The sequence below is a fragment of the Nannobrachium achirus genome, assembly GCF_963921795.1.
Source record: "Nannobrachium achirus genome assembly, chromosome: 3".
NCBI lineage: Eukaryota > Metazoa > Chordata > Actinopteri > Myctophiformes > Myctophidae > Nannobrachium > Nannobrachium achirus.
The window spans coordinates 3,085,010-3,094,174 of NC_137812.1; positions in this window are offsets into that span (position 1 = coordinate 3,085,010).

A 9,165-nucleotide genomic window follows, 5' to 3' on the forward strand; every position below is an offset into this window, starting at 1 on the left:
AACAACAACAAACTAGCACAGTGAATACAGTAGCATTTCTGAGTTCTGATTAGATGGGCTTCCTGCAGCCTTCTTCCTATCAGACACATACAGTTCCGTGGGCCATGATCAGTCTTAGATTATGCAGGCAGACAGGCAGGCAGACACCATTCTTGTCTTGCTGGGTTTTAACATTGACTGCTGCTAGTTGAATGTCTCGGTGTTGCAGTCTGCCTTCATTGGTTTATGTTTATGTTTGTTTATTCAACTTTCAGCATGATCACAGATGTTTAAAAAAGACAGGTGCTATTAAAACACTGCTGATTACAATATAAAACTATAAAAGTCCACTAATCTAAAAACCCAAACCTAAAATCCACTATCATTTAAGAGTCTGCACATGTATGGGATGTGTTGTGCAGACTCTTAAATGATGATTAAACACATTACACCCAGATGACAACTGCATGGGGTCTGATTGCTTCACACTATCTTAATGTTCAGTTTGTCTGTTTTTACCCTTCCAACAATTTGTGCTAGTCTCCTCCTATAACTTTCTTTTTCTTTTTTTATGAAATAGCATATTAAATGTACCCTTTTTCCACCCAATTGTTGCTATGCAAATTAATTCCTCCCCACACATTTGTTGCTGCTGCTGTTGGGAAACTCCATTGAATGATTTGCTGTTCCACGATGGCAGCAACTTTGACTATAATGCAGGACAAAGGTCACCACCACTGAACAACATGCATTTTTATCTACTGCTGCCAGTGCCCATTGCTCATGCCAGGGTGTAGCTCACTGCTGTCTATCTGTGGTACACATTCTCCAGTTAACCGTCCTGTCATTTCATTGCTTTTGTCCTATTAAAGGAGTAGTTCACCCCCTAAATGACTTTTATTTTATTGATTACTCACACCACGGAGACTTGACTTCGTTTTTAATTATTATTATTTAAAAAGAAAATCTAAAATTCTATGCTGATTTAGTAATTTCATGAATGAACAACAGAAAAATCTTAGAACCTATCTCCACATGCATTGTGGAGATAGGTAATGCAGAGGCACTGGTGAAAGTGAATTTATTACAACAGTATGATAATGATGAGGAGGATGATGCAATGCCATGAGGTGTCCTGGATCGCTGCCCTCCACATCCTGTTATCAGGCTGATTGACAAGGACTTTTATAATAAAGTTATTGACATCTTTGTCAGGAGCGATGGGTGCATGGATTATTGTGTACAAATGAAGTAAATATATTAATGTATTAGTTTATTTCTTAGCATTTTAAACTGTGTTTTGTGTATGTCACTGTCTGGTGCCCAAAAGGTAGATTGTGATCTACCAGTAGATCACAAGGGCTGTTCAGGTAGACCACATGAATGTTGATGTCCTAAAAAAATATATAATTAAAATATAAAAATAATTGCGACCGTCAGGGAGCAGTTTACTATGAAAACCTCCACCGGCCGTCCGTCCGTCCGTCCGTCCGTCCGTCCGTCCGTCCGTCACACGTCACACGTGACCATCAACAAACGTCACACCTTTGTTGATGTTTAAATCGAAGAGTCTTGGTCAAATACTTCTGTTGGTTTCTGCACTGATCATTTATACAATTCAGCTGTGTTTGCTCGTGTCATCATGATGAGGTCATAAATCAGCCATGCCCAAATATAGATTTTACGGGTTTACATGCTTACTCAGTTATTTGTTATGTGAAAGTCCTATGACGTCTATGATATCTGACATCATCATACATACATTCCCTTTTATGCCCATAAATGGAGATCCCCTCTGTAGAACCAGCCACTGACATCACTGTAATGTCAGGCAGTGCCGAGGGAAGTAGGGGTGCTGGGGGTGCGGCCGCACCCCCTCCCCCACGTCCCACCGCACCCCCCACCGCACCCCCTAAAGGGGGGTTGGGGGAAAAATATTGCCGATCGGCAAGTAGAGGCTCTGACATCAGTGGCGTGAAGTAGGAGCTATTGGCTACTTCTATTTCCAGTACAATTTCAAAATAAACATGTGTTGAATGATCGATTGTATAGACAAAAAAAAAAGAAAGGCTCTTGTTTTGAAATGTGCTTCTGGGCACTGTTTAGACAGGAAATGGCTTTCAAAGGACTTCCCTTTTAACTTGTCTAAGCGTCTGTCTCTCTGTGCGTAACATATGCGTCATGGACTCGGGTGAATTATAACAATACGGGCATAAAAGGAATATACAGAACAACAAGACAACACAACCTAGGCCTCTGCTAGCCCTGGCGTCCTCACTGGTGAGTCGTGGCTAAAGACTTGTAATGATGAATGCTATGTTATGCTGCTGTGCTGCCTGGCTAGGCTAATGTTTGGGCTAGCTAGTGGCTAATGGCTATGGTGTACCAGAAGTTGACCAGCTGTTTCCTAACACTGGGGTCTGGACCGATGCGGCGGACAATATAGCATCTAATAATATCCTGCTGGCTGCAATCAGATCAGTGGCATATGGCCACTGTGTGCGCATTTTTTATATGTCTCCGCACTGTCCACAGCCCGTTTGGAGAGGCAAAGGGAAAGTTTAGTGTGCAGTTCCCAATTGTGTTACATTTAGCTAAAAAATAAACCGCGGAAACCCGAATAAAACATGCAAAAAAGGTTATAAAACACAATTAAAATCCGCAAATAACCGCATTTTTTCGCGCGCGCGCACGGGGATCGTGTCACTGCGTGACACGATCGACAGCCCCTCCTGCCTCAAATTAGTTCCCACGGCTATGATGTCAGGGGAACCAAATCCCTTTTATGCCCATATATGGAGATCCCTGTGATGCCAGGGGAACCAAATCCCTTTTATGCCCATATATGGAGATATGGAGATCCCCGTGTTGCCAGGGTAACCAAATCCATTTTATGCCCATATATGGAGATCCCTGTGATGCCAGGGGAACCAAATCCCTTTTACGCCCATATATGGAGATCCCTTATGTCATCAATATTAAGCCCATATCTGTGAATATCTTTGGGTACCAGATGTCTCCATATATGGTTAAATGGTCCGATATACATCACTGGCCAGAAGACCAAGAAATGGTGCAACCTCGCCCTTTGCTTTTCTCCCTTAGGCATCTTACTGGTAGGTAGTTTAATGAGGAATGCAGTATGGTTGCGACCGTAAGGTCGCAGTTTAGTTGCGACCGTAAGGTCGCAGTTTAGTATGAAAACCTCCACCGGCCGTCCGTCGGTCACACGTGCGGTCGACCGCACGTCACACGTGCGGTCGACGTGTGATGAGGTCACGATGAGTCATCTATGCCCAAATATAGATTTCTAGGTCAGATGGCCCATAGAGTTTGTGATGTCAAACCTAGCAACCCAATATAAACAAACCTGATGTCAGACCTGAAGTATCCTTTTATACCCATATATGGAGATACAGAGATCTCCATATATGGGCATATTAGAAAGCCCATATATGGGCATATACGGATGACATCAGGGATATCCATATATGGGCATAAAAGGGACAAGGGCTTACAGTTAAGAGATCTCCATATATGGGCATATCAGAAAGCCCATATATGTTCATATACTGATGACATCAGGAATATCCATATATGGGCATAAAAGGGACAAGGACTTACAGTTAAGAGATCTCCATATATGGGCATAAAGGGACAAGGACTGTTACAGTAGATATAGAGATGTCCATATATGGGCATAAATGAACAAGGACTGACAAACACTGAGATCTCCATATAACCTATGGGAATATAAGGGACGAGGACTGTCAGCTTGTAGACCTATTTTCTAAATATTGTTGTACATTAAAAACTTGAAATGGGTCGTTCTGCATAGTACTTGGGATTTGTTGATGTAAATGTTCACATAGAGTGTAATAATTGGTAAAACAAACTTTTGGCCTATTTGTGGAGATAAGCGACCAACGGTCGCTTATCTCCCGATTAGGGAGTCTTACTGGTATTAAGGTGACTTGATTGATTAGAAGGATCTGACGGCTCCCTTCATGGCTTCTGAAGTAGGCAAACCTCAATGAAATGCATTGAGTCAGTTGCCAAGAACCCTAAAACCTACCACTTCCATACAGAATGGGATGGAAGACATTTTTCCACAGTATTTACTAATTTTTTCCCTACTATTTAAAGGACAACTTTAGTTTTTTACAAAAAGGGTTCATATTTTAGATTGTAATTAAAGAATATAATAGATGAGTGTTAAATTGATTTCATTTACTTCTTTCTATTGTTTTAGAGATTCTTATGTCAGTGGTTGCATGCATACAAGTGGCTAAATATGTAATTTTACACAGAATAAGCCCATTCCCAAGATACAAAGCAACCTTTCATGGTTGGATGTGACTTATGGGGGCTAGTAGTGTTACTGTAAATAGCAATAAAGAAACTGCTGGCTTATTGGGTCTAAAAAGACATATTTAGCCACTTGTACGCATGCCCCCATGCGTACGCATGCCCCACATTTTAGCACGGTAAACGCGATAAAACAATAGAACAAAGCCAATGAAAACATTTTAAAACTCACTTCAACTCATTACAATCTAAAATATGAACCCTTGTTGTAAAAAAACAAAGTTGTCCTTTAAGTGTGTTTGTCTTACAGTATATGTAACACCAGAGCTGCTATTCCATAGCCCCCACAGGCCCTCAGGTAAAACATTTTGGATGGGTAGATGATGTTAAATGAGCACTTTATATACTGTATATTTATTTAGATATATTTACAATAGGGATTAACAAAAAAGTCGACTCAGTCGACTTCACGACTCCCACCAGAGAAAGTCGAAAGTTGAAGTTAAAAAAAGAAAAAAAAAGAAAACGTTCTATTGTGAAAATAGCAGATCTACATGCTCACAACGCCTTGCAACGCGAGGCGTTGTGAGCAAGTAGATCAGCAATTTTCTCAATTTCTGCATCTATATATTTGACAATTTGGACAATGTTTAATTTGTCATTTTAGAGGTATTAAAAAGTCCTTAAATTGTCACTTAGAAATGTGCAGATACACTCTATACACTTAAACCTTATGTTGGTTTGTTTACAGTTGAGTGAGAAACAATGTTTCACATTAAGTAAATCATCTGGGGACCCCCCAAAATTATTTGGGGTCCGTGTGTGATGTGATGACGTCATCAAACGATAAAGTCGACTTCAACTCAACTTTTTTACTGAGTCGAGTCGACTTGCAAAAATCACAAGTCGTTAATGCCCTAATTTACAAGCAGTTGGACATTGGTTATGAAGAGTGCAAACTGAGTAATTACTATGTGGGCTGCTGGGAGGGAGGAGCGGCTGTCCTCTTCTTGTTCTGGTTGTGACCCTCTGCTCCCTCAACCTCTGCACATTAACAGCCGCATGCTGAAAACAATGCCCAAAACTGGAGATTATGTCCGCTGTCTGTCTGCATGCTGACATCAATGATAATAAATGTCACCATGGATGTATGTCTGCATGCTGACAACATACTCTGACATCACAGATGATACAACGTGTATTACACAACTGGACGTCAATGGTGACTGTTCTGCCTTACAGGCACCAGTCTGGGTTCTCCAACATTACTTCTGAGACTCCTACATTCAATCCCCCATATACTGTGAGTGTGCATACCCCCCGGGCAAGGACTAGTTTTCTTAAGGGGAACACACACCGGCCGTGGAGGCGGTGCGGAAACGGCGTGTCAAAACATACAGCCCCATAATTTTCAATGAACTAACCCACACCGGCGCCGTCAGACGCGCCGCCTGCCGCCTCGCCTGCAGCGCCGATACGCCACTGTTCTATTTTCCCAGCATTGCCGCGCGGTGAACAGGTTCTCCCATGCTTCTCCCCACCGGGGGAAATGGATGTGCTGTGTGGCAGCGCGCCGCATCCAGTTGGGGTTACCGCGCGGCACTTCACGTGCATTGATTCCGCGACACGACGCTGCACAGTCGCCCGTGTCAGTGTGTGCTCCCCTTTAATTTAAGGCTACCTCACCTGCCGCCGGGTAAGCGACGTTATGAAGTGGACAAATGGATGATGCATTAATGCGAAATCATAAGAACGCAGCATGCACACAATGCACAAATTGTAATGTAGTTAATTCATCTACCGGTATTTGTGTAAGTCATGTTGGCTTGCCAACGTGCCTGTCATTACTGCGGGAAGTAAGGCTGCTGCTGTTGGGTTTGGGGATCTGTTGGGAACAGATTATTGATTATATGAAACAGGCACATGTACAGTCTCAATGTTGGCAAACAAGAAATCTGTCCTGCTGGCGTGGCCTCTGTATATATGTTTCAGTCTTGGCAATTTAGCCTTATCCTGTGGTGGACCAGGCAGCCAATGAAGAGAGGTTAAAACTGTGGTGGTATGACTATGGTCTTATTAAACTGAAGAAAGATATTGGCCAGTCAGTATGGTTCTGAAGAAAGCAAAGTGTGTATCTTCGATATGTGTACCAATGGCAGCATACACTATACAGTAAGCTGGGAAATAAAACAGGCCCAAAGATATGTAGATCTTTGGGGGATCATGGCAAAAAAGGAAAAAGAAAGTGTCCAAACGAACTGAATTTGCTTGTTTTTATTTAACTGTTGCAGAAACACATCAACAAAGGGACATTCTTACAGTAACTAATGTAGTAGTAGTTTTTTCAATGCATTGCAAAGGTATTTAAACTAGTGTCACATTTAACAATACATCAAAAGCACCACTTCATTTACAGTACCCTTCATGTTTTAATTTTTACAGTGTAATACTAGTAAGACACCTCAGGGTGACATGCGAGGGGCGAGGTCGCGCCAATTCTTGACTATCTGGCCAACCACAGTGTTTCTCTGACGATTCTAGTTGTTATCATTCTGGGGGGAGTTTGTTCATGTTTTTGTGAGGGTATCAACCCTAGGAGACACGGGGAGAACATGCAAACTCCACACAGAAAGGCCCTATCGCCAACCCCACCTAGGGTGTGAGCGATGGGGCCTAAACATGGAAATGTGGAGAACACTAGGAGATAGTCCAGTCCATCATGTCATAATGGGACTACCGTCATAGACAGTAGCCATTGTTAGGCCGGAGTCAATGGCTGTGTCTATGACGGTAGTTCCATATGACATATTGGACTAGACTATCTCCATATATAGTGTTATCCACATCTCCATGTTAGGACTCATATATGGGCATAAAAAGTATGTCATGTGACATCACTTCCTGTACAGACAGTCAGCCATTGACTCCGGATTAACAATGGCTACTGTCTATGACGGTAGTCCCATATGACATATTGGACTAGACTATCTCCATATATAGTGTTATCCACATCTCCATGTTTAGACAGCCAATGACTCCGGCCTAACAATGGCTACTTTCTATGACGGTAGTCCCATATGACATGATGGACTGGACTATCTCCATATATAGTGTTATCCACATTTCGTGTAGCCGCCCTGTACAGGAAGTGATGTCACAACTCGCTGACATCACAGAGGATACGGAAGGACGGTCACGAGGTTACGGAAGGAAGTAAGGAAGGACACTCAAGCGACACGGTTCTTCAGAGTATATGCGACCTTCGGTCGCAATCACTTGGTGCAGCTGTTTCTGTCTCTTCCTGGCCTTATTAGGTGTTGTTCACTTTCCATCCTCTGGGATGTGACTAGCAGTAGGTGGCTGATCTACTGCAGATGGAACCGTAGCGGGAGACGCAGTTGCCATTGCTCCACCCTCTGGACTCTGTTTTAGTAGGAAACAATGTATGATTATGCCTGTGTAGACCTAGAATTATTGAATGCTTTAACCAGAGAAAAATAGCAGATATACAAGCTCACAGCGCGGCACCGAGTGCCGCGCTGCGAGCTTGTAGATCTGCTATTTTTGAAAAAGTCGTGAAAATGTGTACAAATCTTTGACTATATGTTTTTTCAAAGCGAACATTTGTTACTCAAATTTTGCTTCTGGGTGGTCCCTGGAACTGAATATTTTGAGATGGGGGTCCGTGGCCAAATACATATCATTTTGGGGGTCCTTCACATGAAAAGGTTTGAGAACCACTGACATAGTAGTCTCTCAAGAACAGACTAACTGAGCTCCATTTAAGTGAAAAGGACCTTTTCTTTGACAATGGCTAGCCAGATTGCTGACATAAAAACATAGGTTTTTCAAAAAGTCTTAGAAGGATTCAAAAGACTCGGGTCAAAATTCTAATTTTCACGATTTTTCAAAAATAGCAGATCTACAAGCTCGCAGCTTGTATATCTGCTATTTTTCAATAGTTAAAGCATAAAATAATGATACACAATAATGTGTACCCGTTCCAAATGGGTTATTGTGAACAGTTAGCAACACATTTCATCCTAAGTCCTGATGCATCAACCTGTGAATGTCTATTTAATGTTCCTTACCATAGGTGTTGAGGTGGAGACATTGGTAGCTGGTGGCAGATGACTGGGAATACCAGTTCTGATAGCTGTACACTGTGCCGTCATCCCATCTCCACCGGCTCTGTGTAGAGATGCATAGGAAACAATTCATTCACCGATACACCCTAACAATATGTGTGTTTAACCATCTAAAGGACTGAAACTGTGACCAACATGAAAATCTCCTGAATGATGAATTGACTTTATTAGAAGTTTGCATAGGAAAACGGTACAGGACAGTACAGTTCACTGATACACGGTCAACTAAAAGGATAAAGACCACAGGATAGCTTTTGGGCTTGTTTAGATTTGAGTCCCTGTTTTTTTTTTTTTTTTTTTTTTTAGCTCATACAACATTAAATGACAGACAAATAAAACACAGTACTATGCAAAGAAATATCATCATAAGACTAAAATAAGGATAAGGCATTATCTTTTTTACCAGTTTCAAGTAGCAGCCACCTGTAAGTGGCTTTTCAGAGCGGTTTTAAAGGAGGCTAGGGATTAACACTCCTTTAAGGCCGTCGGTAGGGCATTCCACATTTTTGCGGCATAACAGGAGAACTAATATAACCCTTTGTTTTAGCCAAATCTTGGTTGGACATGATTTGTAGATGACATCAGAGATGACAGGCTGGCCTCATGAAATCTGAGCTCCACATGGAAACCACGTCGTTATGAGAAGCACATACTGTATTACGTTAACACATAAAGACTTCTAAATTGAATGTACAGATAAGGGATATATAATTGGTATCACACATAGTTC